We start from the raw sequence: 16653 nt of genomic DNA, 5'->3' as shown, positions 1-16653 counted from the left end.
TCTCCCCTTCCTCTCTAGCCCCTTCTCTTCTTCTCTTTCACACATCCTGTTTCTTCTTTTCTTCTTCTCTCTTCCCCTTTCTCCTTCTCCCCATCTTCTTCTTTCTCTCCTCCTCTTCTACCTCCTACTTCTCCATCTGGTTCTCCTCCTTCTAGATTGAAGGAAGTTTATTGGCTATCCCTTAGATCTGGATGCCTTTTCTTTAGTAGACTAGTTAGTAACATTGTTTGTCAAAGGGAAGGATTCTACAAAGAATAAGGTGAACCTAACTTGAGATTTTACTGGGAATAGTCTCACTTACTTGTAATAGGGCATTGCTTGAGGGGGGCACAGTGGGACCATGAGAAGATGTAAGTGGAAAAGGCGATCTTAAGTTTAGGGAAATGGGCACATCTTTGAACTGAGTAATGGACTTTACAAAGAAGCCACAAGATTTCCTAAGGGTTTATGAGTGAAAGACTCTGTCTTCCCTCCTTTAGAATCCCAGAGCAGCTACAACTGACTAGAATGTTCTAACATTTAATAATCTCTCCAATGACAATATATTTATTCCCTCTTCTAAAATCCTCTTACCAGTTTCCCTTGTTAACAAATATGAAGGGACTTCATTTTCTTTCTCTGCAGCCATTTGTAGCATTTAATGAAAATCTTAGCTACTTTTTTCTTAATAAGTGAAATATGTTTTTCTGAAATTAATGTATCTTCATCCTTGTAAACTAAACTTAATTAACTCACTTTTAAGTAGAGCAATGCCCCTATAACTATGAATTTAGGTGTGGACATAAATCTAAACAAGAAAATAACAAAATATATAATAACATTTTTTTCTTTAAAAATGGAACTTTAAAAAGACTCACTTGTCTAAAGTGTCCTTATTCATGCAGAAGACAGTCAGAATGTGTTTTCTCTGAAAGAATTTCACCAGACATCTTATTTATTCTCACAACAAAGTCTTCTATATGAGAGCAAAATAGCTCTATTTCATGCTTTAATGAAGCTGCTGGAAGATCTAGGTTCTATTTCAATGTCCCTGTTACCTACCTTGGAAGTTATTAGTCCTGGAGACATGATAACTATGGTAACCTAAAATACAAGGCTGAATTTTGTTATCGGCTGTCTATGGAGATACTTTCTATTGGGAAACTCATTTATATTTATGTTAATCACCTTCTCTGCACATTCTCATTGTAATTGTTGCATGTGATTTCCATTCTAATTAGAGCCATGTTCAAATCTACTGAGGTTAAATGAGTAACCATAAGGTTCTGTCTTTCCCCCCAATTTTTTTCCCTTAAAGATGTGAGTTTTTTAACAATTGAATCATTTGATAGCAAGCTCCATTGGGAGTGGCTCACCTTCCACATGTACAACCCTTTTTCTCATATCACAATGGCACCCAGGAACAATTTGTTAAAAAGTATTCCACTTGGGATGCAAGCAGCAAGGAAGAGACAATGTAATCATCCAGATTGGAATCTGACCAGAACATCCTCACAATCCACCCAGATCAAAGTTAATCCTTTTATAAATGCGATACTTGGATTTGGAAAGTACATGAAATCTGGAGGTTTGAAAGACAAGTTAAAGTTTTATGCTGCCATTATATGAATTCTGGAAAACATTTTGGTCAAGTGTGGTGGGTTTTTCTCATTCACTTGCATATAATCCTCATGTTGCCTCCTGCTTTGGATACAAATGCAGGAAAAGGCCATTGAAAGCTACTTTTTTAGGTAAACAAGGAATGATTTAAGGTACTGGCTCTTTCCTAAACTTAAATAAGATAGGGCCTATGGGATCAATATGATGATGAGCCGATTGGCTTTTGGTAGGTTGTTGAAGGATGTGCTGGTAAATGAATAGTAACTAATTTCTTTTCTTGATCCCATTTCTCAACCCCCTCTTCTTAATAAATCACTTTCACATGCATCTCAACCTGAGGTCCACTTTGGGGAATGCAGTCTATAAAGTGGTAGATATGACTTATGCCTGAATGCTAGGATTTATATGCTTACAAATCTAATTATTGAAAGTAATAGGCACCAATATATAAATACTCATTAGTGGTCCTTAAAAGGATAAGCAATACAATAATAAATTAATAATAATTTATGTTTAAAAAGCAATAATTGAGAGCCATGATCAATTCCAGATAAAGTTATTAATATGTCAATAACAAACCATAACTAATGAAAATTGAAAAATGCTAATGATTTACATGTTTGACAGTAAAGTAGGAATCTTGCAACATTGTCAAAACATTGCATACAGCCAGGCCTCTTAAAGGAAAACTGAGAATTCTTAGTACTCCAATACACTGTGCATATTCTCCTTAGTCACCTATTGTTATTAACAATGGTCTTTGAAATATCTGAAAAATGAAATTCTATATGATTATGCATGCCTGCCTCTAGGAATCAAAGAAAGGATTTCCCCTTTTTTATATGTCTTATTAATAGCTCATTGAAAAATCATTGGTGGTGCCTTCACATCTTTGTCCATAAAAATGGCACAAGAATATTTGCAAATTACTTTTAAACTAAATCCACACTACTACAGGGGCTCTCACTTATGCATGTTTTATTTGTTTTTTTTTTTTCACTTTCAATTTCTGCAATCAATTTTAGTACAGAAATACAGGGATTCAAAACAGTATTTTGAAAGGGTGGAAGAAGTAAGAGAGACAGGCCGACAAAAGATATTTGATATAGTGTTATGTGTTGTAGCATATTATTATGATATCTTTCTATGCATAATTTATATAATAAAATTTATTTCAAACATGAGTTATGCATACATGTATAGGACAAAACATAATATAGGTAGATGTTTCAGGCTCCACTAGGGTCTTCAATTACATCTCCCACAGATAAGAAGGCCTGCAATAGTAATGATGGTAATATAAGCTATTCTGTGCTGCTTACCACTATTATTCATGATATTCTGTACACATTGTTTGTAACCCTGAAACTTCAAGATCGGATAGATTTTTATCATGCTAATCATGAAGAGGGGAACACTGACTTCTGTTCTCACATCACTTGTGCATATGTCCAGGTCCTAACTTCATCCTTTTTTATTTGTTTGGTTTTTTGAGGTAGGGTCTCACTCTAGCCCAAGCTGATCTGGAATTCACTACGTAGTCTCAGGGTGACCTAGAATTCACAGTGATCCTTCTACCTCTGCTTCCTGAGTGCTGGGATTAAAGGTGTGTGCCACCACGCCTGGCTTTCATCCTTTTTTAAAAAGTAAAACATGAATATCAAATCTTTGGTATTTCATTGGTTAGTCCTTGATCCATGTCCAAAGAGGAAATGAAAATATAGCTGCTGTATATATCAATGAGTCTATCTCATTCAATTTTTAAGAACTAAGTTCTGCATTGTAATAATTTCTAAATTGTTGCTAATCAATGTATACTTTCTATAGCTACCTTTATTCTTCTTAAAATATTAATATAAAATTAAGACACATGAACTAAGTTACATTTCCAAGTTCGCAACAGAGATAAAAAGAAATACCACTTTAGTTTGTTGGTTGATGTAGTATAAAACATCAGTATTGAACCTGCCAGTGCTGTTTAGCTTTCATCCTTGACACTGGATTACACTGTGTCTTGGGTCATAAAGGGACAATCCAGAGATTCAAGTTATCTGAATACATCAACAGAGCTCCTGAGCCAGGGGCTGTCTCACTGATTTCTTTTCTGAATCATGTTTCAAAAAATGAGCAATGATAATCTAACTTCAGATGGCAGGGGATATACAATACCCACTCCTCAGAGAATCTTTCTGTAACATTGTAGCTTCCTATGTCAGAGTCCTTCATTGTTACAGTTACCTTCTGGTTGCTGAGACAAACATCTGACCATAGGCAGCTTATGGGACAAAAAAGTTTATTTCAGGCTTACTGATTCCAGTGGAAGCTTCATCATGGCAGAGGAAGCTGGCTCACTTCGTCATACATCCACAGTAATATAGCAAGCATGAACAGACTCTGAAAACACAGAGCTGGACTCCACCACAAAAAATCTGCCTCTGGTGACACAATGTCTTCAACAGGGCTCAATCTCCTAAGTGTTCTACTAGGTGGGGACTAAATAGGTAACTTAATCCCAAACACTTGAGGCTATGGAGCCATTATATTCAAAACTATCACATTCATATTCCATTATTGTATTTTATAATTTATAACCTTAAAAACATCTAATTTTATCTTAATTAATTTCATAAACATTTACTGAACATTCCCTGTGTGTAATGGGAACTATTTTAAGGACATAGGTATACAATATTGACTAAAACACAGAAAGTTATTATATTCATGAGCTTTAATAAGTCTACTAACTGTTGTATATTCCATTTATAAAGGCCTTGTCTGTCTTTTTATCTCTAGGCCTACACAATGAGTACTCAAATATTTATTAAATTACTAGATATGTATAAATCTGAAGCATGCATGCAGTTATTTTTTGCATGTGTGTTGTGTGGTTCATACTGTGTTTGCATACGTGTGTTTGCAGCTTTACCTGCTCAATGAATGTTTATGTGGAGGCTACAGGAGAAGATCAGGTGCCCTTCTTTTGAGCTCAACATGGAGCTATTGTCATTAAGTTCAACATGGAGCTACTATCAGTCAGTGAATTCCAGCAGTTCTCCAATCTCTTCTGCCACCAATATGGACTGCTATTACAGGCATCTATGGCCACATTCATATTTTTACATGATTTCTGGGAGTTGAATTCTGTGATCTCTAGTATGCTTAAAACAGATAGTGCTCTTAGCTGCAGAGTCATTTCACTAGCTCTGAGTTATTTTATCTAATAAACTTTGAGTAGTTCCCTTACTTTCACTTTCATAACCCTAAAGAATCCAAGTAGTTAGCTTCAGCATTGCCCTTTAACATATGATTTTACCATAAAGCATTTGTGGAGTTCCTTACGTCTCCTACTTCAGGCTGTACACAATGGTATTGGGTCCTGGACACATATATTAAGTATTATAGGGTTTAGATTAAATGATTATCTAGAACTTCATCATCCTTGGGGTCCAGGATATGGGTGTTATATTGAAGAGTTCCAAAACATTGATATTAGTGACCTGAACTTAACTTGTAAAGCTAGTGCATTCCAACTGGCTGTTCATGGCAGGCCATTTATCTCCTCTGCAAAAGTTCAGCATCTGTAAATGTAGATAATCCTGACTTCACAAGATCTGGCACAGGTGACCAAAGGGATAAAAAAAAATACACAGAGCAGCTGGACAATTTTGAAGCTCATACTAGTGGCCAAAGTAGCACAAATGTCACTTAATGTGGTTATATTGAACAGATATCAAACTGAGATCTGCATTGCTAAGAAGCTACCTTTCAAACTCAGAAAGGCAGAGTGCTGTTGAGTACACAGCATAAACATGAACACAATCATCGGTTGTGGTTTTATTCTGAAACACAACAGACTGCTGATCATATGGTGATTTAAAGAAAGGATGGCCTTAAACAAGAATATCTTCCTTCTGGTATGTTTTACTACCATATATTATACTAGTAGAAAAATTTATATTCATTATTCATTAATAATCAAGAAGATGATCAGATAGTTATATTAAATATAGCCTCTGAATAAAACATATATGAACATTATTTATAATAAAATAAACAGACTCTGATGTGAAAAGTTGAATTTTTTTCTTTACTATGGTTGTGAATATGTCCACTAAACTTAATATTAAAAAATCAATAAGCCTTTGAACACATCTAAAGTAAAAATGAAGGGATGGCTTAGTGGTTAAGGCATTTGCCTGCAAAGCCAAAGGACCCTGGTTCAATTCTCCAGGACCCATGTTAGCCAGATGCACAAGGGGGCACACATGTCCGGAATTTGTTTGCAATGGCTGTAGGCCCTGGCATGTCCATTCTCTTTCTGTCTCCCTCCCTCTTTCTCTGTCAAATAAATAAATACATAAAAATAAAATATCAAAAAAAGAAAGTTTAAATGAAAGGTACATGTTGCAAAGTATTGAAGGCATGATCCAAGTTATACACACAGCAAAGGGTGGTAAAATTATCTGTTCAAGGCAACTGAGAAACTCTTTGTCTGATTATTAGTTAACTACAAGGAAACTATGTAGACTTCAGTGGTTATATATGACAGATAATGCTGAATTATTCCAAGAAAGTTACTTTATTTATTTATTTGTGTGTGTGTGTACACATGTGTGTGTTATCTATGGTATATGGACATGCATGTGCCTATGTGGCTTCCCATGCCCTCACCTGAAGTAGCATGTGCTTGCTTGTGGTGGCCAGAATGGAACATTGGGTTTCCTAATCCACTGCTCTTCTGCCTATTACTATTAGAGCCAAACTCTCTTAGTGATCCTGGAGCTTGCCTATGGAAGTTTTGTCAATTCTTGGGTCTCCACTCCACTATGGAACTGGAGTTACAGACATGTATGACTATGTACAGCTGATTATGTGGGTCCTGTTGATCAAACCTGAGTAGTTTATCAGACTTCATCAGGCCTTGTGATTACACAGGAATTGCTCTTACCCAAGCCATTTCACCAGTCCCAGCCAGAAAGTTACCTTAAAACAAACAAAAAGCCATACATGACAACAATAGTAAATATCCAGCATCACAACAAACTTGATGGGAATGTCTGAGTTCAAGAGTTTTCATATTATTTTAAATTCCTAGTGTAACAAACTATCACAATTGACAAACTATGGCCACTACACAGCAAGACAAAACAAAACAAAGAAAAAAAAGGCAGTTAGTGTTGTTTTCACTAGGCAAAAATAACAAATGAACAAACATACATATGTTTCAAAGCATTAAATGAAATAGCATTTTAGGAATTAAAGGAGGGAATGTAAGCAATTTGAGTTGCAAAGATTAATAACTAAAATGAAAAATTCAGTACAAACTTCAACATCAGATGTGAACTACCATATTAGAGAATCAAAAACATTGTAAATAGTCAATTGAAATCATCTAACTATAAAAACAGATGGAAAAATGAACAGACATTAGTAGGACACCATCAAATGTATCAACATACAAAGTCGGAATCTGAGAAAGAGGAAAGAAACAGACTAATACTTCAAGAAGTGATGCCCAAAATACTCAAATTTGACTAAAAAGAATATAAACATTCAAAAATTAATGAAATTAGGTAGAATAAACTCAGAGAGACATGCAGTTACACTTATGACAGTGAGTTCTAAGGCTGGGGAAATGGCTCAGCAATTAAAGGTTTACAGAGAAACTCTGAGATGATACAGAAGCTTGAAAATAGTAAGCGAAAAATTACTTAGCACAGACAAGGAATATGCAATAACATTAGCAATGGTCTTTTATTTTCAGAACCCATGAGAACCAGGAGGTTTTGGGATATTTTCCAAGAATTCCAACAAAAAAGAATGTCAATTATGAATTTCTATCCAGGACTGGAGAGATGGCACAGCAGTTAAGGTGATGTCTAAGGACCAAGGCTCAATTTCCCAGGACCTACATAAGATTAAGGAGGCACATGTGTCTAGAATTTGTTTGCAGTGGCTGGAAACTATGACATATCTATTCTCTCTCTCTCTCTCTCTCTCTCTCTCTCTCTCAAAAAGAGAGATATTCCAAATAAATAAATAAGTATCTGAAGGTTTTGGAAAAAGAAGAACAGTACCAACCCAAAGTACCAGATAAAAAGAAATAAGATCAAAGTAAGAACAATCAATGAAATAGTAATTAAGAAAATGAATTGATGAAAAATTTAACCAAAAGAGAGAGATAAAGAGCTGGGCGTGTTGGCGCACACCTTTAATCCCAGCACTCAGGAGGCAGAAGTAGGAGGATTGCCATGAGTTCAAGGCCACCCTGAGACTCCATAGTGAATTCCAGGTCAGCCTGGACTAGAGCAAGACCCTACCTCGAAAAACCAAAAAATTTAAAAAAAAGAGAGATAAAGACTATGATAATAATAAGATTATAGGTGAAAAGAAGATAGCAAAACATATATCAATGAAAGAGACTCATAAAAGCATATTTCAGAAAAAGTATATAGCACCAAACTAAGAAATTTAAAATAAATGGATGAATTTCTTAGCACATATGGTCTACCATAGTTAAAATGATAGGAGATAAGTATTTAAATAGGGTTGTGAAGATTGCTCAGTGGTTAAGGTACTTTCTTCCAAAGCCTACTGGCCTGGGTTCAATTTCCCAGAATCAACATAAAGCCAAATGCATAAAGTGATGCATGCATCTGGCATTTGTTTATAGTAGCAGGAGGCCATGGTACTTTTTCTCTATCTTTCCAAAAATAAATTTAAAAATTAAATATACCTATAGTAAGTAATAAGATTGAAGCAGTAATCAAAAATGTCCCAACTAAAAATGTCCAGGTCCTGATAGGTTTACTACATAATTCTATCAGTCCTTTATATCTGTAACCACTGTTCCTCAATCTCTCTCTCTCTCTCTCTCTCTCTCTCTCTCTCTCTCTATATATATATATATATATATATATATATATATATATGTATGTATATATACACATATATTTGACAACTTCTATACTAACAGACTACAAACCATGGTATTTACTTCCTCTCCCCTGCTTACCTCTTCATAACTCTGGCTGGAGAGATGGCTTAGCAGTTAAAGCACTTTCCTGCAAAGCCAAAGGACCCAGGTTTGACTCCTCAGGACCCACATAAGCCAGATGCACAAGGAGATGTATGTGTCTGGAGTTCCTTTGCAGTGGCTGGAGGCCCTAAGCACCCATTTGCTATCTGCCTCTTTCTCTATCCTCAATATTTCATAAAGTGAAAAGGAACATTCATTAACTCATTTTATGATTCTAATATTACACTAATAACAAAATAAGATGGGGCTTTAACTGGAAAAGAAAATTATAAAACAATAGCTTTAATAAATGCAGACACAAAAATTCTCAAAAAAATAATGATGAATTGAAATCAAGAATATACTGAAAATATTGCTGAAGATGCCACATGTTGCCTATGCAAAACATCGAGAGATCTGGCTGAATCTGGAAGGAAGCCAGTTCCTAGATGGTTAATCTGTACAGTGCTGAAAGGCTCTACATGAGCTTCTGGGGGAAAATGGACAACAATGTTTGAAGAAGTAGGAGACACTGCTATATGAAAACAACTAGCCTGGTGAGATGTACACATCTGTGCAATAGTGGTACACAGCCTCGGTGGGTAACCAGCGACTCTCTAATTGGCTATGAGATTAGCTCAGTGGACAGAAACACATAACTGGTACAAGGAACCAAGTCAGAATCTTAAGGAAACAAAGATAATGGACTTCCAGCAGCCTTTGTTCAAAAGTGAAGTCAAAACCATCAAAATCTCATTAAATTAACAATGCTTATCCCCTTTAACCTATCCTGATCTCACTATCCACTAGAGAATCTATTTTTCTTTTTCAGAAATCAGGGAAAAATGAGAACAGCCATAATTTATCAATAAGAGTAGATAGCTGACTCCCCAGCAGGAGATGAACCACCCCTCACACTACAGGAAGGGCCCAGGTGAAACCCCAGAGGAATTGGTGAGATGAGCATGTGTGCTGCTTCCATGGTGAGCCTGACAACCTGGTCCAGAGTGATGGAGACAGACACTAGTATTCTCAGAATGTATCAAAGCAGAAATCCAGAAGCTGTTGAGAGCTCAACACTAAAGTAGACTTAAAGAATACTCCTCAAGGCTCAGGGAAGTTTACAGAAAAGGGAGTGGAATAAATATAAGAGCTACATGGTGGGAGGGAATATCAAGAAACCTTTCCCTTCTCACAAATGACATATTGTTGTCCTCACAACTCATAACCCACCACTCCACGCTGAATTCCAGCAATCCCACTAAGGAAGGTCCTTGGTAGAATGGGGGCAGAGATGAGGGAAATAATGGTGCCAACATATGATGTATATATACAAAGTTTCTACTTAATAATAAATTTTAAAACTACATATATATATGTAATCAATTTCAATCAAGTAGGGTTCATCCCAAGGATGTATGAATAATTAAACATATGGAAATTAATAATTGTAATACATGATATAAACAGACTTAAAACAGAAATCACATGATCATTGCAATAGATGCAAGAAAGACCTTTAGCAAAACATCCCTTCATGATAAAGACATTGGAGACATAAGGGATGGAGAGAATGTTTCTCAACATAATAAATGCTGTACATGTGTAACCAAAGGCCAATATCACAGTAAATAGATCAAAGCTTGAAGCACTGACACTGGGATATAGAACAAAACAAGGCTGTCCACTTTCCAGACTGCTATTTAACATGCTTGAAATCTTGACTTCAGTGGTAATACAAGAGAATGAAATAAAAGGGATAAAAATTGGATAGGAAGAAGTCAAACTTTACATATGACTATGCATATATGTCATATGATTCTACATTTGAGACTCTAAGGCCTTATTAGAAAAATTACTAGAACTCTTAGCCATGTGACAGCATATAACAACCTACAAAAGTCAATAGTTTTCCAATACACAAATGCCAAACATATTGAGAGAGAAATCAGGGAAATAGTCCCATTCATACTAGCCACAAGAAGTCAAATATTTCAGAATGCCCCTTAACCAAAGTGAAAGATCACAAAGAAAACTTTAAAACTCTGGAGAAAGAAATTGAGGAAGACACAAGAAAAAAGAAATAGTAAATAAATGGGATGTCACAGAACTGAAAAGCTATTTAATATCAAAGAAAACCATCAAATGAATCAAGAGGGAATCTACAGAATCCAATGGAAGTAGTAGGTTATAAACTTAAAAAGTATTTCATAAATTAAAGCTAATTAAAAAAGAAGTTAGAGCAGAAGAGATAGCTCAGTAGTTAATGGCACATGCTTGTAATCCTTTTGATATGGGTTCAATTCTTTAGCACCCACAAAATGTCAGGCATACAAAGTGGTGCATACATCTGGAGTTCATCTGCAGTGGCAAAGGGCTGTGGCATGACTATTCTTTTTCTCTCTTACATGCAAAGAGAGAGTGAGATAGAGAAGTGAAGACAAGAGAAAATTATAGGACCAGCTAATAAGTGCTAATATTCAAATTATATAATTTATGGATGAAAAGGAGGGAAACCTGTGATAAATTATTAATAACTTACAACTGATCAACATGAATTTGTGGCAGAAATGAGCCCTGTGTACCAGGTACAGTGGATTCACACATATCACTATGAAATTTTCTAACAGTAGAGAAAACAAGAAAATCTATTAGCTTCTTAAAAGAGAAAACAAAGTGAGGATTATTATGGCTTTAGAATTTTCAAAAAGTTATCACTGAAAGCAAGAAGGCAACAGAGCAAGGTCTTTAGAGTACTGGAGGAAATAGTTATTAGCCTAGAATTTGATCCTGAGCTATCATTAAACCTAAAAGAAAGGATAAAATTATTTCAATTGCTCTCAAAGAATGTGCTTCTTCAGCACACCTCTTTGGAAACTCCTGGAGACAGTCCACTATCCAAGCGAAGACATCAACCAAAGCAATGAAGTTGTCAGAAACAAGAGATCCAATCAAATTGGTGATGCTGAGCTATCAAAAGTTGACAATTGGGCTGGAGAGATGGCTTAGCGGTTAAACGCTTGCCTGTGAAGCCTAAGGACCCCGGTTCGAGGCTCGGTTCCCCAGGTCCCATGTTAGCCAGATGCACAAGGAGGCGCACGCGTCTGGAGTTCGTTTGCAGAGGCTGGAAGCCCTGGCGCGCCCATTCTGCCTCTCTCCCTCTATCTGTCCTTCTCTCTGTGTCTGTCACTCTCAAATAAATAAATTAAAAAAAAAAAAAGTTGACAACTTGGACCAGCCAATGAGGTCTGGGAAATAGGAAAGGCATGTGAGGGCAAAGCTTTGTTTTCAAATTTTACTCTAATGAATCTCTTAGAATATGATCTCTTTAAAAATGAGTACCATGGGCTGGAGAGATGGCTTAGTGGTCAAGTGCTTGCCTGTGAAGCCTAAGGACCCCGGTTGGAGGCTCGGTTCCCCAGGTCCCACGTTAGCCAGATGCACAAGGGGGCGCACGCGTCTGGAGTTCGTTTGCAGAGGCTGGAAGCCCTGGCGCGCCCATTCTCTCTCTTCCTCTATCTGCCTTTCTCTCTGTGTCTGTCGCTCTCAAATAAATAAATAAAAATTAAAAAAAATAAAAAATAAAAATAAAAAAATAAAATAAAAATGAGTACCAAAAGGAAAAAGAAGACGTGACCTATATGAGAAAGACAGATAGTCTAACATGAGAAAAGGGCAAAGGGAAACCAAAAGAGGACAGCTTCATTGCAGGGTTAGTAAATGCCGTATCTAGAGAGAAAACAGAAATTTACAGAGGAAAGTAAGCGAAGGCAAAGTTGAAATTATTAGTGCTAGCTTACATTGTGTGTTAAAACTTACCTTCTGGAATAAAGGTGTTAAAAATATCTTGGTAGGTATAGAAATAGTTGAAAATGTGCCAGGAAAAATAATGAAAAAGAAAGCCATTGGTACATTATCAATCATAACAATCTGCCACTCATCTGGGAATCTACTCATGATGGTTTGCTAGAAATCTTGGTCCATCTTTTTGTTTCTATTTTCTGTATCTTCATGTAAGCTGTCAGTGTCTTCTTTAATTTCCCTGATGAAAATTCCAGTTGATATAATATTTGAAAATAAGAATAATAGTCTGATGAACTCAATTTTAATTTCAAATTTAAAGCTTGTTTTCCACATCAAGTCAGAACAATAGGAATCTATACTCCATTATCTTTGCCAACTTTTAGTTTCATAGCTTTGGTTTAAATAAAACCAAATAAGCCTCTGATGCTTAACTATCATGAGTTTCTCTCTAATTTGTGCTCTCTTTCCTCTTGTCTGTGTCATTACAATGTGAAGACATGCTTGGCCTTAATGACTTTCTGTTATAGGAAGAAATGAAGTCTTTGATGCTGTTTACCCACTGAATATTCAGTTTCTGAACTGGTGGTCTGTGATAGATCCCACACAAAGTATTAGATGACCAGGCTATATGGTCAGGATCTTTGGATTTCTAAAAATCATTCTTTGCCATTTTTCACTTAACAAAGCTCAAATATTTGCTTTTTGAGTAGTTATAATTTCAGGAAAAATCATAGTAATAATTTGTTAATTACTATAAACATAATAATGATAACAGTGTGAAATTCCCCATAGACTAACACCATACATTGTAAAAAGGATACTGGATGAAAATAGAATATCTACAAGTCAATATAATGTTACATTTTATAAATTATAAGTCCTATCATTTAGTGTGTCTGTCTGTACATATGTATGTTAACCCTGTGAAATTACCATTGCAGGTGGGCAAATTGCACATGCTGAAGGAAATAGACCATGTCAGCAGATATTATCACTAAGGTCTATGTGGCACCAGAAGCTGACCAAATTGGCAACAAAAGAAACTAATCAAAACCTCAGCTGCACTGGCTGAGTCACTCCGCAACTTTTCCTAAAAGGAAGATCAAGCCTCACCCCTGGCTCCCACTTTCCCTTGAAAGGCCAACCCTCCAAGTTCAAGACAGGCAGAACAAGACAACCTCCGAAAGGAAGAATCCCAATGTCTAAACCTTTTCTAGAATAATTTCCTGTCTCACTGTGACACCTTGATTGTTCACTTTCTTCTAGAGCTTTGTTTGCTACACATGAGGGATCTTTTGCCCAAGAAATGCCTGAAAAGGAGATTGGAAACTATTGATTTTCCCCTCGCTGTCTTCCATGTCCTTGAACTTCACATTGATTTCATGCTAGCTGGAATTTCTGCAAAAATACCAACTTCTTAATGTACATTTGTCGATCCAATCTTCATTTTCAACGTTTTATACTAAAACTTAGCCAGTGAGACAAAGAGGACCTGGAATGCGTACAGTCCCCTTCTCCTTCCTCTGCAGTCTTCTATCAGTCAACGACCTCTCTTCTTTCTGGAAATAATTTGTAGGAGTTTTATTCTTTAGCCCCTTCCTAAAACAACTCTAGATAAAAATAAAGGCTTTTTGACTTCATATTTGATGTGAACTACTTTGTGAGAAAAGCTCAGAAATGCATCTCTTATTAAATCAAAGATCAACTTTCGTAGGAGGCGTGGCAAAGCACATTCATGTTCACTTTCATACCTAGCACAGTTCCAGTGGGTGATAGTGGTGAGATGTATGATCTCTGGTTGTCAGTTTGATAGGATTTAGAATCACCATGGAAACAAAGCTCTGTGAGAGGTTTATAGAGCTTATCAGTTCAGGTGGAAGGAACTACTCTGTGAGTGGCATCATCACAGAGGCTAGGTTCCTGGAGCTGGCTGAGCAGCAGCATTCTTTCTACACTCTGCTTCCTCACTAGAGACTAAATGTGACCAGTTCCTGCCACCATGCCTTCCCAGCCATGACCTGAACTGTAAGCTGAAATAAACCCCTCCTTCTTTAAACTGATTTTTATCAGATATTTTGTCCTAGCAATGAAAAAGTAACCAATGCATGCAGCTTATAATTACTATTAATACTATTAGTTGTTACTTTTAATTAATTATTTTTGTTCTCAATATTGTATAAGCAATACAATTATTATTAAACCTGAATTTAAATGATGTAACACATAGCTCAATCATAACATTTGGTTTGTTCCCTTTTTTTGGTGTGGACTACTTCAATCCTATTAATATGCATTGATTTAAATATTCCATTAGAAATACAGCCAAATTTATCTGTTGACCACAAGATTAGTTTGATCTACAACTGTATTTTAGAGTGTTATTTAAATATGCTTTTCTGTTTGTTTGTGTTTTGGTTTTTCAAGGTAGGGTCTCACTCTAGCCCAGGCTGAACTGGAATTCACTTTGTAGTCTCAGGGTGGACTTGAATTCCTGGCAACATTCCTATCTCTGCCTCCCAATTGCTGGGATTAGAGGCATGCACCACCACACCTGGCTTAAATATTCTAATATAGTATTATGAAAACTTTGCTAGGGAAAGAGGTATTCTGACAAGAATAAAGCTTCAGAGTCTGATGGCTTCAGGGTCAGGCTCAGCTTCTCACTGGCTGGGTGGCTTTGATCCAACCCTTTTTGAGCTTCAGTTCCCTCATCTGTAAAATGGGAACACACGTTACATTCTCTCATAGTAGGTTTGAGGATGAATTATGTATTAAAGAGCTCTATGTGTGTTCAAAATACAGAATGCTCAATAAAGGCCTTTTTATTTTTCCTTTCCTTATAATCCCCATGCTAACTCCTCAATAGATTGTACATCATTCCCTACATGAGAGATAACTACAAAGAGGCTTGCTATTGCTCTTAAAAGAAGCAATGCTTTAGTTAGGAACATATGCTTTGCACTTAGATAATTATGAGTTATAATTATGTTCTAATACATCTAAGAACTACTTAAGGAATACCTGTGGGAAATATAAAGTTCTTGAGAGATATCAGCAGAAACAATAGCCGAGCTGATACTTTGAGGGATGGAAGGCTTGACATTTTGAAAAGGTGATCCTAAGTAGAACTAATGAAAAAGGAGTAAGAGAGATGCATAGATAGAAAAGTGAGGAATTGTCAGTGGATACTGAGAAACTAAATGCAGTCTTAGCAGGTGTAGAGAAAGTGAACCTGTCAGAATGAACTGAGATTATAGATACCAAAGATCCTAAGAAATGCACATTCATTATGCAGACAAGACAAACATAAAGCAAAAGCCTCTAAAACAAGATTTGGGTGTCATATCTATAGAACTTAGTATGAAGCGATTGTCCTTTTTAATCCTTAGTGGATAACACTAACTTCATGCTATACAACATACTTGGTGAATTAAGAAAAGTACTGATTGCTGGCTGCAAAAATATCCACATGGTGCCAAAATGTCTGTGGAGTGGGTGGGGACTGGGAAGGAAGGTGTGATAATTAAAAGAATGGTTACTTGCGATGTCACAGGAGTCCATGTGTTAACTCTGCATGCTGGGAAGCTAGAATGCTCCCAGCTGCCATGAGGAGGGAGGTTTTGATCCCTGGCACCATTCACTGGGATGAGATGAATCACAAATGTGTTAATAGCGAGGTTCCATGTCATAACGTGCCAGATGGAGGTGGTTACATCTCTGATTGATTGCCTCCTGGCCAAAACAGGGGTTTTCCAGAAGGCAAATGTCTCCAAATTGGCATATGAGCTCTAGGGATCAGCAGGTCTTTATTATAGTCAACATGGACCTGACATTCTTCACTTTATGAAGTGTGGCTGCCCCCAAAACATGGGCAGCCAAAACCAGTATCTGGATGAGGAGTTTGTAGAAGGTGTGATCCACAGATCTGGTGTGTGCTGGACAGAGCTCATATAGATAAGTTTGGTAATTAACCAATGCACTGGAAAGCAGAGGGTATAGATGTGGTAGGGAAGATGTGGTACACACTCTGTTTATGAATGAAAGGGATAAGTAGAGAGATAAAGAAAGCAAGTGGAGTAAAATAGTAGCCATAAATTGCTTCCAAGTCTCAAACCCCAAATCCCCACAGCAGATGAGCATGGATGCCAAGCAGACACATACAGCCCAGGATAGCTAGATGACCTTCCTGTCTGTTCCTTGGCCCTCACCCGACCATGACCACCCAGCCCTTT

At 36.6% G+C, this 16653-nt stretch overlaps 1 protein-coding gene across 1 annotated transcript in view; it reads right to left on the bottom strand.

Moving 5' to 3' along the window:
* Itprid1 (ITPR interacting domain containing 1) overlaps nucleotides 1–16653 on the bottom strand; it is a 194669-nt gene that overhangs the window by 60306 nt on the left and 117710 nt on the right.

This window comes from Jaculus jaculus, chromosome 16, assembly GCF_020740685.1.
Source record: "Jaculus jaculus isolate mJacJac1 chromosome 16, mJacJac1.mat.Y.cur, whole genome shotgun sequence".
NCBI classification, from domain to species: Eukaryota; Metazoa; Chordata; class Mammalia; order Rodentia; family Dipodidae; genus Jaculus; species Jaculus jaculus.
This window is presented reverse-complemented; position numbering and strand designations above follow the sequence as displayed.